The sequence below is a fragment of the Aotus nancymaae genome, unplaced genomic scaffold (assembly GCF_030222135.1).
Source record: "Aotus nancymaae isolate 86718 unplaced genomic scaffold, 86718_ANA_hifiasm-v0.15.2.pri h1tg000059l, whole genome shotgun sequence".
NCBI lineage: Eukaryota > Metazoa > Chordata > Mammalia > Primates > Aotidae > Aotus > Aotus nancymaae.
The window spans coordinates 11,337,129-11,352,039 of record NW_026988473.1 but is presented as its reverse complement, the minus strand read 5'-3'; the positions used below and the strand labels follow the sequence as shown (position 1 = coordinate 11,352,039).

General features: G+C 36.4%; 2 protein-coding genes across 6 annotated transcripts in view; one reads left to right on the top strand and one right to left on the bottom strand.

The window, feature by feature from the left end:
• GLYATL2 (glycine-N-acyltransferase like 2) overlaps window positions 1–14,911 on the bottom strand; it is a 116,325-nt gene that overhangs the window by 16,547 nt on the left and 84,867 nt on the right. The window contains exon 1 of one of the 5 annotated variants that reach the window (XM_064364869.1): window positions 1,178–1,463. The exons of the other annotated variants lie outside the window; for them this stretch is intronic. The gene's annotated coding sequence lies outside the window, so the exon portion shown is untranslated. Of the gene's footprint in view, window positions 1–1,177; window positions 1,464–14,911 lie in introns of those variants that run through there. 5 annotated transcript variants of the gene reach the window in all.
• Window positions 1–14,911, top strand: part of LOC105730319 (glycine N-acyltransferase-like protein 1) — a 69,151-nt gene that overhangs the window by 26,406 nt on the left and 27,834 nt on the right. The window lies entirely within an intron of this gene.

Here is a 14,911-nt window from a genome sequence, read left to right as displayed (position 1 = left end):
TTAAAAAGTGGGGAGACAAAATTAAGGCATTGAGTTTTTATTAGTTTTCTTTCTGCTTGTTTATGAAAATAGTGTCAAGTTGTTATCAGATTTAAATAATGGGTTATAAGATAGTATTTGCAGACTTCCTGGTAACCTCAAACCAGAAAACATACAATGGACACAAAAAAAAATTAAAAGAAAGAAACCAAATTATATCACTGGAGAAAATAGCCTTCACTAAAGGAAGACAGGAAGGAGAAAAAGAAGGAAGAGGAGATCAGAAACAGAAAACAAATAACAAAATGGCAGGAGTAAGTCCTTACTTATTAATAATAACATTGAATGTAAATGGACTAAACTCTCCAATCAAAAGACATAGAGTGGCTGAATGGATTAAAAAACAAGACCCATTGATCTATTGCCTACAAGAAACACACTTCACCTATAAAGACACACATAGACTAAAAATAAAGGAAAGGAAAAAGGTATCGATGACAATGGAAACCGAAGAAGAGCAGGAGTCACAATACTTATATGAGACAAAATAGATTTCAAGACAAAAACTATAAAAATAGAAAAATAAGGTTACTACATAATGGTAATGGGGTCAATTCAGCAAGAGGATATAACAATTTTAAATGTATGTACACCCCGAACTGGAGCACTCTGATATACAAAGGAAATATTATTAGAGCTAAAGAGAGAGATAGACCTGAATGCAATAATAGCTGGAGATTTCAAGACCCCACTTTCAGCACTGGACAAATCTTCCAGACAGAAAATCAACAAAGAAATATCAGACTTAATCTGCACTATAGACCAAATAAATCTAATAGATATCTACAGAACATTTTATCCAAGAGCTTCAGAATACACATTCTCATCCTCAGTACATAAATCATTCTCAATGATAGACCATGTTTGATTACAAAACAAGTCTTAAAATATTCAAAAAAATGAAATAATAACAACAATCTTCTCTGACCATAATGTATTAAAGCTAGAAATTAATAACAAGGATCAGGCCTAGTGGCTCAAACCTATAATTCAAGCACTTTTGGAGGCTGAGGTGGGCAGATCATTTGAGGTCAGGAGTTAAGAGACCAGCCTTGCCAACATGGTGAGAACCTGTCTCTACTAAAAATACAAAAACAAAACAAAACAAAAAAAACCAGCCAGACATGGTGGCACACACCTGTAATCCCAGCTACTTGGGAAGCTGAGGCATGAGAATGACTTGAACCTGGGAGGTGGAAGTTGCAGTGAGCCGAGATCACCCCACTTCACTCTAGCCTGAGTGACAGAACAAGACTCCATCTCAAAAATAAATAAATAAATGAAAGAAATTAATAACAAGGAATTTTGTAAACTATATAAATACATAAAAATTAAACAATATGCTCCTGAATGTCCAGTGGGTTAATGCAGAAATTAAGAATATAATTGAAACATTTATTGATGCAAATGATAATGGAAACACAACATTTAAAAACCTATGAGACACAGCAAAAGCAGTACTAAGAGGAAAGTTTATAGCTATAAATACCTACATCAAGAAAGAAGAAAAACTTTAAATAAATAATCTAACAGTTCATTTTAAAGAATTAGAAAAGCAAGATCAAACCAAATCCAAAATTTGTAGAGCAAAAGACATAGTAAAGATCAGAACAGAAATAAATGAAATAGAAATGAAAAAAGTATGAAATAAATGAAATCAAAATGAAAACGTATGAAAGTATTTCATCTTTAATGAAATAAAAAGATGGTCTTTTGAAAAGTTAAACAAAATTGACAAACTTTGAGCCAGACTAATTAAGAAAAAAAGAGAGAAGTTCCAAAAAAATAAAATCAGAAATAAAAAAGAAGACATTACAACCGACACTGCAGAAATTCAAAGGATCATTAGTGGTTATCATGAGCAACTATATACCAATAAAGTGGAAAATCTAAAAGAAATAGGCAAATTCTTAGACACATACAACCTGCCAAGATTGAACCAGGAAGAAATTCAAAACCTGAACAGACCAATAGCAAGAAACCAGATTGAAGCTATACTAAAGTCTCTCAGTAAAGAAAAGCCCAGGACTTAATAGCTTCACTGCTGAATTCTACCAAACATTTAAAGAATATCATTCCTACTCAAACTGTTCTGAAAAATAGAGGAGAAGGCAGCAAACTAACACAGGAACAGAAAACCAAACACCGCATGTTCTCACTCATAAGTGGGAGTTGAACAATGAGAGCACATGGGCACAGGGAGGGGAACATCATACACCAGGGCCTGTTCGAGGGTGGAAGGCTAGGGGAGAAATAGCATTATGAGAAATACCTAGTGCAGATGACAAGTTAATGGGTGCAGTAAGCCACCATGGTTCATGTATATCTATCTAACAAACCTACACATTCTGCACATGTATCCCAGAACTTAAAGTACAATAATAATTAAAAAAAAAAAAAGATAAGCAATTCCAATGGGAAAAAGTTTAAAAAAAATAGAGGAGAAGGGAATACTTTCAAACTCATTCCATGAGGCAAATATTCTGATACCGAAACCAAAGATACACCAAAACACAGAAAACTGCACTCCAATATCTCTGATGAATTTTGATGCTAAAATCCTCATCAAAATACCAGTAAAAACTGATAAAAGGGGACATCCTTGTTGTGTTCCAGATCTTGGAGAAAGTCTTTCAGTTTTTCCCCATTCAGTGCGATACTAGTTGTAGGTCTGTCATATATGGTTGTTATTCTGTTAAGGTATGTTCCTTCTATTCCTAGTTTGTTTAGAGGTTTTATTACAAAGGGATGTTGAATCTTATCAAAAGTTTTTTCAGCGTCCATTGAGATTATTAAAATATTTTTACCTTTTATTATGTTGATATGGTGTATCACATTGGTTGATTTGCGTATTTTGAACTATCCTTACATCCCAGGGATAGATCTCACGTGGTCACCATGAATAATCTTTCTAATGTATTGTTGAATTTCGTTTGCTAGTATTTTGTTGAAGATTTTTGCATCAATATATACACCTAATATGTACCCACAAAAATTTAAAATTAAAAAGAATTTTCAAAGAACCAAAACAAGATATACAATTGAGTTGGCCATCTTCCAAAGAATTGTATTACGTAATATTTGGACACTGCCAGAAACTCCAAACATGTAGGGGACATAATTACTAATGTGTGGTTCTTGGATGTATCTTCCTTACTTCTGTAGAGCTATAGAAATAGATGAGTGACAGGTGGAAAAAGATTTGCCAGCTATGTTTTAACATAGAAAAGTTTAGAAATTCTTGGGGAGATGGCAAGCCATCTTGGAAAGTTAGACTGGAAAATCATGGTGGGGAAGAGGATGTCTGTTAGTGGGATACATACAGGAGATGATGGCCACCTGAGCTAGCATAATGGCCTATTGAGATGAGAAGAGATCCACAGATTTGAGATAATTCAAAGGTAGAGTTTACACAATTTGGTTATTGATTAAGAAAGAGGGAAAAAGTTGACATCTAAGTTTCCGGATTCATCCACTAGAAGCATCAATAATCTTAATTCTTTGAATGGAAATAATATGTAAATTGACAGCTGACATTTTGCTTGAAGTCTTTATTATGATATTTTCATAACTGTAAAACCAAATGACTTTATATTTATGAATGTGCTTACTTTTGACAGAACTTTCATAGGCTCACTCCTTCTAAACTCAGTTCCTTTAAACTTTCCATGAGATTGTATGTTTTTCAATAACAGATTCTGCAGTAGGAGCTATTAGATGCCCATCCCCATCTCCACTTTTCCTTTGTGATTCAGGAAGAATAATTTGCTATTTACCAGGGAAGTCTTTTAAAGCTTCTATGGACATTCAATTGGAAGACACTGAAAATGTAACTAACAGAAATTCAATGATGATTCCAAGTTGCCTGACTATAGGTTTTGAATAATAATGACCTACATTTATTGAGAAATTAACAATATGTCAGGTACATTCTAACTTCTTAGTATATTGTTTCATTTGGTTCTCACAACAACTCTATGAAGTAATCATTACTATTATCCAGATTTTATAGAGAAGGAAATTGAAATACAGATAGGGTAAATAGCTTGCTCAAAATTACACAAGATTAAACAGCCAAGCCAAGACTAGGACCCAGAACCTTTGCCAAGAGCTCTCAAGTGAGATGTACAGACAAATATTCTTCTTCTAATTGCTATCAGCTATTTGAGACCGTATTACCTGCCAGTTTCTTTGTTGATGTGGAAGCCTCTTTAATCCTTAACTACATCCCTAAAGGCTCTGTCTCCAAATACAGTCACATCGGGGGTTGACCTTCAACATGTGAATTTTTAGGGAACACAATAACACAATATAGTCCTTAAGAGTTGTTCTCTGTTCCCAAGCTGCATGCTAAGGTCTTTCCTCAATAATGGATTCTTTTTTGCTTCAGACAGCCAGAGAATTGCTTGTAACCAACAATGTCAATGGGCAAAGTATCTCTACATGATAGCAACAAATTTGGTATTCGTTTATTTGCTGTTCCTTTGATTTGTAAATGTAATCAAGAACCATTTAGTCATTTATTCAAACATAGTTTTACCACTGCCATTTAACCACCTGTGTGACTTTAGATGAATTCATCTAAATAACAGTTCCTTTATCTACAAAATACAGACAATTATACTGACCCCAAGATTTTTTTAAGGATTTTGGGCTATATGAATATATACAATTATTAAATATCCTGACAAATACAATTGACCCTTGAACATCATAGGTGTGAATTGTACAGGTTCACGTATAGGTGGATATTTTTCAATACATAGTCAACCCTCCATATTGGTAGGTTCCACATCTGCAACAAAATACAGATCAAAAATACAGTGTTTGCAGGATTCAAAACCTGTGTACACAGATGACAGCCTTCCTATATGCAGGTTCCATAGAGCCAAAGGCAGGACTTGAGTATGAGCGGATTTTAGTATCATTGAGGGGTCCTAGAACCAATTCCTCCAGAATACTGAGAGATGATCGTAGTAACAACTTGCAGTATCATCTATTTGGGTAGGCTCTGATACCGGTTAGAAAATGACGGCCGGGAGAAAAAGAAATTACTATTTAATATTTGGTTTTCAAAAGTGGGACTGTGAAACAAAGCTATTTCTTTTTTTTTTTTTAGTATGTAATTTTTTAAAATAATTAACTGTGAATGAAAATTGTATATATTTATTGAGTACAACATGGTGTTTTAAAATATGTATACATTGTAAAATGGCACACTAAAGCTAATTAATATATGCATCCTCTCATATACTTTATATGTTTTGGTGAGAACACTTAACATGTATTCTCATAACAATTTTCATAAAACAGTATTTTAAAATATAGTCACCATGCTGTACAATAGATTCATTGGACTGTTCCTACTGTCTAACTGAAATTAGGCATACTGTGACCATCTCCCCAATCCCTACCCACTCCTCCAACCTCTAATAACCACCATTAAACTCTCTGCTTCTATGAATTTAACTTTTTCAGATTTCACATATAAGTTAGATAATGCGGTATTCATCCTTCTGTGCCTGTTTATTTCACTTAACGTAATGTACTCCAAGTTCATCTATGTGGTTTCAAATGACAGAATTTCCTTCTTTTTAAAAGCCAAATAGTATTTTGTTGTGCATATATACCACATTTTTAATGTTTATAAATCTGTTGATAGACACTTAGATTGATTCTATGTCTTGGATATCGTTAATAATTCTACAGTGTACATGAAAGTGCTGATATCTCTTTAACTTACAGGTATACCTCAGAGATATTGAGGGTTCAGTTCCAGATCACCACAATAAAGTGAATATTTCAGTAAAGTAAGTCACATGAAGTTTATGGTTTCACAGTGCATATAAAAGTTATTTTATTATTTTTAATTTTTTCTTATCCTTTAAATTCTGGAGTACATGTGCAGAACATGCATGTTTGTTACATAAGTATACATGTGCCATGGTGGTTTGCTGCATCCATGGCTCTGTCATCTCCATTAAGTATTTCTCCTAATGCTATTCCTCCTCTATCCCCCCAAACCCTGTCATCCCTCCCCTAGCCCTCCACCTCCTGACAGGCCCTAGTGTGTGATGTTCCCCTCTCTGTGTCCATGTGTTCTCATTGTTCAACACCCACTTATGAGTGAGAACATGTGGTGTTTGGTTTTCTGTTCTTATGTTGGTTTGCTGAGAACTATGATTGCCAGCATTATCCATGCCCCTGCAAAGGACTTGGACTCATCCTTTTTTATAGTTTCATAGTATTCCACGGTGTATATTTGCCACATTTTCTGTGTCCTGTCTATCATTGATGGGCATTTGGGTTGGTTCCAAGTCTCTACTATTGTGAATAGTGCTGCAATAAACATACATGTGCATGTGTCTTTATAATAGAATGCTTTATAATGCTTTGGGTACATACCCAGTAATGAGATTTCTGGGTCAAATGGTATTTCTATATCTAGATCCTTGAGAAATCACCAGACTGTCTTCCACAATGGTTGAACTTACTTACCCTCCCACCAACAGTGTAAAAGCATTCCTATTTCTCCACATCCTCTCCAGCATCTGTTGTCTCCTGATTTTTTAATGATCACCATTCTAACTGTCATGAGTTGGTCTCTCCATGTGGTTTTGATTTGCATTTCTCTAATGAACCAGTGATGATGAGCTTTTTTCTATATGTTTGTTGGCTGGATAAATGTCTTCTTTCGAGAAGTGTCTGTTCATACCCTTTGCCCACGTTTTGATGGGGTTGTTTGCTTTTTTCTTGTAAATTTGCTTAAGTTCTTTGTAGATTCTGGATATTAGCCCTTTGTCAGATGGGTAGATTGCAAAATCTTTTCCCATTCTTTTGGTTGCCTGTTCACTCTAATGATTCTTTCTTTTGCTGTACAGAAGCTCTTAAGTTTAATTAGGTCCCATTTGTCTATTTTGGTTTTTGTTGCCATTGCCTTTGTTTTAGTATTGAAATCTTTGCCTATGCCTATGTCTTGAATGGTATTACCTAGGTTTTCTTCTAGGGTTTTTATGGTGTTAGGACTTATGTTTAAATCTTTAATCCATCTGGGGTTAATTTTTGTATAAAGTGTAAAAGAAGTGATCCAGAGTCAGCTTTCTGCACATGGCTAGCCAGTTTTCCCAACACCATTTATTAAATAGGGAATCATTTCCCCATTGCTTATTTTTGTCAGGCTTGTCAAAGATCGGATAGTTGTAGATGTGTGGCATTATTTCTGAGGCCTCTGTTCTGTTCCATTGGTCTATATCTCAGTTTTGGTACCAATACCATGCTGTTTTGATTACTGTAGCCTTGTAGTATAGTTTGAAGTCAGGTAGTGTGATGCCCCCAGCTTTGTTTTTTTTTTTTTCCTTAGGATTGACTTGGCTATGCAGGCTCTTTTTTGGTTCCAGATGAAGTCTAAGGAGGTTTTTTCTGATTCTGAGAAGAAAGTCAATGGTAGCTTGATGGGGATAGCATTGAACGTATAAATTACTTTGGGCAGTATTGCCATTTTCATAATATTGATTATTCCTAAATATGAGCATGGAATGTTTTTCCATCTGTTTGTATTTTCTCTTATTTCCTTGAGCAGTGGCTTGTAGTTCTCCTTGAAGAGGTCCTTCACATTCCTTGTTAGTTGTATTCCTAGGTTTTTTATTCTTTTTGCAGCAATTGTGAATGAGAGTTCGCTCATGATTTGACTCTTCCTTTGTCTATTACTGGTGTATAGGAATGCTTGTGATTTTTGCACATTGATTTTGTATCCTTAGACTTTGTTGAAGTTGTTTATCAGCTTAGGAAGACTTTGGACTGAGACGATGGAGTCTTCTAAATATACAGCATGTCATCTGCAAACAGAAACAATTTGACTTCTTCTTTTCCTAATTGAATATCCTTTATTTCTTTTTCTTGCTTTATTGCCCTGGCCAGAACATCCAATACTACATTGAATAGGAGTGGTAAGAGAGGGCATTCTTGTAATGACCTACAAAGAGACTTAGACTCCCACACAATAATAGTGGGAGACTTTAACACTCCACTGTCAACATTCGACAGATCAACGAGACAGAAAATCAAGAAGCATATCCAGGACTTGAATGCAGAACTGGAACAAGTGGACCTAATAGACATCTACAGAACTCTCCATCCCACAGCCACAGATATAGATTCTTCTCAACACCACATTGCACTTACTCTAAAATTGACCACATAATTGGAATTAAATCACTCCTCAGCAAATGAAAAAAAATGGAAATCATAACAAACAGATTCTCACAATGACAGTGCAATCAAATTATATCTCAGGATTAAGAAACTAACTCAAAACCACACAACTTCATAGAAATTGAACAACTGGCTCCTGAATGTTGACTGGATAAACAATGAAATGAAGGCAGAAATAAAGACGTTTTTCCAAACCAAAGAGAACAAGGACACAACGTACCAGAATCTCTGGGACACACTTAAAGCAATGTCTAGAGGAAACTGTATAGCAATAAATGCCCACATGAGAAACAAGGAAAGATCTAAAATCGACACCCTATCATCAAAACTGAAAGAGCTAGGGGAGCAAGATCAAAAAAACTCAAAAGCTAGCAGAAGACAAGAAATAACTAAGATCAGAGCAGAACTGAAAGAGATAGAGACATAAAAAAACCTTCAAAAAAATCAATAAAACCAGGAGCTGTTTTTTCAAAAAGATCAACAGAATACACCACTAACCAGATTAATAAAAAGGAAAAGAGAGAATAAACAAATAGATGCAATAAAAAATGATAAAGGTGATATCACCACCAATCCCACAGAAAGACAAACTATCATCAGAAACTACTACAAACAACTCTATGCACATAAACCAGTAAACCTGGAAGAAATGGATAAATTCCTGGACACTTGCACCCTCCCAAAACTAAACCAGGAAGAAGTTGAAACCCTGAGTAGACCAATAACAAGGGCTGAAGTTGAGGCAGCAATTAATAGCCTACCAACCAAAGAAAGTCTAGGTCCAGATGGGTTCACAGCTGAATTCTACCAGACGTACAATGAGGAGCTGGTACCAACCCTTCTGAAACTATTCCAAACAATACAAAAAGAGGGAATTCTTCCTAACTCATTTTATGAGACCAACATCATCCTGATACCAAAACCCAGCAGAGACTTAACAAGAAAAGAAAACTTCAGGCCAATCTCCATGATGAACATAGATGCAAAAATCTTCAATGAAATACTGGCAAATCGATTGCAACAGCACATCAAAAAACTTGTCCATCAGAATCAAGTAGGCTTCATCCAGGGGATGCAAGTCTGGTTCAACAAACACAAGTCCATAAACATAATCCACCACATAAATAGAATCAAAGACAAAAACCACATGATTATCTCAATAGATGCAGAGAAGGCCTTCAACAAAATTCAACAGCCCTTTAGGCTAAAAACTCTTAATAAACTAGGTATCAATGGAACATATCACAAAATAATAAAAGCTATTTACAACAAACCCAATGCCAATATACTGAATGGGCAAAAACTGGAAGCTTTCCCTTTGAAATCTAGCATTAGACAAGAATGCCCTCTCTCCACTCTTATTCAATATAGTACTGGAAGTTTTAGCCGGAGCAGTCAGGCAAGAAAAAGAAATAAATGTATTCAATTAAGAACAGAGGGAGTCAAATTGTCTCTATTCGCAGATGACATGACTGTATATTTAGAAGACCCTATCAGCTCAGCCCAAACGCTCCTGAAATTGATAAGCAACTTCAGCAAAGTCTCAGGATACAAAATCAATGTGAGAAATCACAAGCATTCCTATACCCCAATAACAGACAAACAGAGAGCCAAATCAAGAAAGAACTCTCATTCACAATTGCTTCAAGAAAAGTAAAATACCTTGGAATACAACATACAAAGGAGGTAAAGGATCTCTTCAAGGAGAACTACAAACCACTGCTCAAGGAAATGAGAGAGGACACAAACAGATGGAAAAACATTCCATGCTCATGGTTAGGAAGAATCAATGTCATGAAAATGGCCATACTGCCCAAAGTAATTTATAGATTTAATGCTATCCCAATCAAACTACCAATGACCTTCTCCACAGAACTGGAAAAAGCCACCTTAAACTTCATATGGAACCAAAAGAGAGCCCACATAGCAAAGATAATCCTAAGTAAAAAGAACAAAGCTGGTGGCATCACGCTGCTGGACTTCAAGCTATACTACAAGGCAACATTAATCAAAACAGCATGGTACTGGTATCAAAACAGAGACATAGATCAATGGAACAGAACAGAGGCCTCTGGAGCAACACCACACATCTACAACCATCTGATCTTTGACAAACCTGACAAAAACAAGCAATGGGGAAATGATCCCCTGTTTAATAAATGGTGTTGGGAAAATTGGCTAGCAATGAGCAGAAAGCAGAAACTGTACCCCTTCCTGACACCTTACACTGAAATTTACTCCAGATGGATTAAGGACTTAAACATAAGACCTAACACTATCAAAACCCTAGAAGAAAACCTAGCAAAACCATTCAGGACATAGGCATAGGCAAGGACTTCATGACTAAAACACCAAAAGCGTTGGCAACAAAAGCCAAAATAGACAAATGGGACCTAATTAAACTTCAGAGCTTCTGACAGCAAAAGAAACCACCATTAGAGCCAACCAGCAACCAACAGATTGGGAAAAAAATTTTGCAATCTACCCATCTGTCAAAGGGCTAATATCCAGAATCTACAAAGAACTGAAACAGATTGACAAGAAACAAACAAACCCATCCAAAAGTGGGTGAAGGGCATGAACAGACACTTCTCCAAAGAAGACATATATGAAGGCAACAAACATATGAAAAAATGCTCATCATCACTGGTCATTAGAGAAATGCAAATCAAAACTACATTGAGATACCATCTCATGACAGTTAGAATGGCAATCATTAAAATATCTGGAGACAACAGATGCCAGAGAGGATGTAGAGAACCAGGTACACTTTTACACTGTTGGTGGGAATGTAAATTAGTTCAACCATTGTGGAAGACAGTGTGATGATTACTCAAGGGTCTAGAAATAGAAATTCCATTTGAGCCAGCAATCCCATTACTGGGTATATACCCAAAGGACTATAAATTATTCTATTATAAAGACACATGCACGCACATGTTTACAAGAGCAAAGACCTGGAAGCAACCCAAATGTCCATCAATGATAGACTGGACAAAGAAAATGAGGCACATATACAACATGGAATACTATGCAGCCATAAAAAACAATGAGTTTGTGTCCTTTGCAGGGACATGGATGAACCTGGAAACCATCATTCTCAGCAAACTGACACAAGAACAGAAAATCAAACACAGCATGTTCTCACTCATAGGCAGGTGTTGAACAATGAGAACATTTGGATGCAAAGAGGGGAGCATCACACACTGGGGTCCATTCAGGGGGGCTATGGGAGGGATAGTGGGAGGGATAACATGGGGAGAAATGTCAGGAATAGTTGATGAGGGAATGATGGCAGCAAACCACCTTGCCATGAATGTACCTATGCAACAGTTTTGCATGATCTGCACATGTACCCCAGAATCTAAAGTACAATAAAAAAATAAATAAAATAAAAAATAAATAAATAAAATACTTTAATGCTAAAAAATGCTAATGATCATCTGAGCTTTCAAAGAGTTGCAACCGTTTTGCTGGTGCAAGGTCTTATTTCAGTGTTGATGGCTGCTGACAAGGGTGGGACTTACTGAAGGTTAACGTAGCTAAGGCAATTTCTTACAATAAGAGGGCAATTAAGTCTGCTGCATTGATTGACTCTTCCTTTCACAAAAGATTTGTCAGTAGCACGTAATGCTGTTTGGTAGCATTTTACTCACAGTAAAACTTCATTAAAAATTGGAATCAATCCTTTCAACCCTTGCTACTGCTTCATCCGTTATGTATATGTAACATCAGAAATCCTTTGTTGTAATCTCAGCAATGTTCACAGCATCTTCACCAGGAGTAGTTTCCAGCTTAAGAGACCATTTTCGTGACTTATCCATAAGAAGCAATGTCTTATCCATTCAGGTTTTATCATAAGATGCAGCAATTCTGCACATCTTCAGGCTCTACTTCTAATTTTTGTTCTCTTGTTATTTCCACCACATCTGCAGTTACTTCCTCCATTATAATCTTGAATACTTCAAAGTTATCTGCAAGGATTAGAAACAATTTCTTCCTAATTCCTGTTAATGTTCATATCTTCATCTCCTCCCATGAATCATGAATGTTTTTAATGGTATGTGGAATGGAAAATCCTTCCCAGAGGTTTTCAATTTACTTTGCTCTGATCCATCAGAGAACTCACAATCGATTGCAGCTATAGCCTTACAGAATATATTTCTTAAATAATAAGACTTGAAAGTTGAAATTACTCCTTGATCTATGAACTGCAGAATGAGCATATGTTAGCAAGCATGAAAGAAAAATTAATGTCCTTGTACATCTATGTCAGAGCTCTTGAATGAATAGGTGCATTGTCAATGAGCAGTAATATTACAAAAATAATTTTCTTTCCTGAGCAATAGGCTTAAAATATTGAGTAAACCATGCTGTAAATAGATGGTGCTGTAATCTAGGCTTTGTTCTTCCATTTATAGAGCACAGGCAAAATATATTTAGCATAATTCTTAAGGGCCTGGGATTTTTTAAATGGTAAGTGAGCATTGGCTTCAACTTAAAGTCACCAGCTGCACAAACTCTTAATGAAAAAGTCAGCCTGTCCTTTGCAGCTTTGAAGTTAGGCATTGACTTCCCCTTTGCAGCTGTGCAAATCCTAGATGGCATCTTCTTCCAATAGAAACCAGTAGCATCTACATGGGAAATTTGTTGTTTGGTGTAGCCACCAAACAACAATTATCTTAGCTAGATCTTCTGGATAAACTTGCTACAGTTTCTACATCAGCACTTGCTACTTCCCTTTGCACTTTTCTGTTATGCAAATGGGCTGGGCGCAGTGGCTCATGCCTGTAATCCCAGCACGTTGGTAGGCTGAGGTGGGTGGATCACCTGAGGTCAGCAGTTGGAGACCAGCCTGACCAAAGTGGTGAAACTCTGTCTCTACTAAAAATACAAAAAAAGTTAGCCAGATGTGGTAGTGGGCACCTGTAATCTCAGCTATTTGGGAGGCTGAGGGAGGAGAATTGCTTGAGCCCAGGAGATGGAGGTGGCAGTGAGCCCAGATTGCCATGCCACTGTACTCCAGTCTGAGTAACAAAGTGAAAGTCTGTCAAAAATAAGAAAGAAAGAAAGAAAGAAAGAAAGAAAGAAAGAAAGAAAGAAAGAAAGAAAGAATAAAGAAAGAAAAGAAAAGAAAGAGAAAGAAAAGGAAGAAAAAGGAAGGAAGGAAGAAAGGAAGGGAGGAAGGGAGGAAGGGAGGAAGGAAGGAAGGAAGGGAAAGAAAATGGCTTCTTTTTTTATTGCATTTTAGGTTTGGGGGTACATGTGAAGGACATGCAAGATTGTTGCATAGGTGTATACGTGGCAGTGTGATTTGCTGCCTTCCTCCCCTTCACCTATATGTGGCATTTCTCCCCATGCTCTCTCTCCCCAACTCCCCATCCCCCGCCGTCCCTCCCCTATTTCCCCCCAACAGACCCCAGTGTGTAGTGCTCCCCTCCCTGTGTCCATGTGTTCTCATTGTTCAACACCCGCCTATGAGTGAGAACATGCGGTGTTTGATTTTCTGTTCTTGTGGCTTCTTTTTTTAAACCTCTGCTAGCTTCCAACTTTTTTCTGCAGCTTCCTCACCTCTCTTAGCCTTCAAATAAGTTAAAAGAGTTAGAACCTTGCTCTGGATTAAGCTTTGCTTTTTGAATGTTTTGGCTAGTTGAATTTTCTATCCAGAGCACTAAAACTTGCTCCAAAACAGGAATAAGGTTATTTTGCTTTCTTATCATTTATGTGTTCACTGGATTAGCACTTTTAATTTCCTTCAAAGACTTTTCCTTGCATTCACAACTTGGCTGATTGTTTGGTATAAAAGGCGTAGCTTTTGGACTGTCCTGGCTTTTGACTTGACTTCCTCACTATGCTTAATCACTTTAGCTTTTTGCTTAAAATGAAAGACTTCTAACTCTTCCATTCACTTGAATATTTATAGACCATTGTATGGTTAATAATTGGCCTAATTTAAATGTTTTGTCTTCAGGAATAGGGAGGCTGGAGGAGAGGGAGAGAATCTGGGAAGAGTCAGTAGGTGAGGCAGTCAGAACACACACAACATTTATGAATTAAATTAGCTATCTTATATGGGCACAGTTTGTGGTTCCCCAGAACAGCTAAAATAGTACCATCAAAGATGTGATCACATATCACCTTAACAGACACAATAATAAAGAAAAAGTCTGAATATTGCAGGAATTACCAAAATGTAACACAGACAGGAAGGGAACACATCTGTTGGAAAAAATGGTGCCAAGTAGACTTGCCTGATGCAGGGTTGGTACAAACTTTCTATTTGTAAAACTACAGTACCTGTGAAGTATGATAAAGTGAAGTGAAATAAAATGAGGTGTACCTGTACTGATTTCATTTCCTTTAAACATATATGCAATAGGGATTGCTGGATTATATGATAGTTCTATTTTTAGCCTTTTGAGGAACCTCTGTAGTGTTTTGCATCCCGGCTGTACTAATTTACATTCCCACCAATAGTGCCACAAGGGTTCTCATTTCCTCACATCCTCTCCAATAGTTGTTGTCTTTCATCCTCTTGATAATAGCAATTCCAACAGGTGTGAGAGGATATTGTGGTTTTAATTTGCATTTTCTTGATAATGAGTACTGTTGAGCATTAAAAAAAAAAAAAACCCTGTTGGTTCTTTTTATGTCTTCTTTT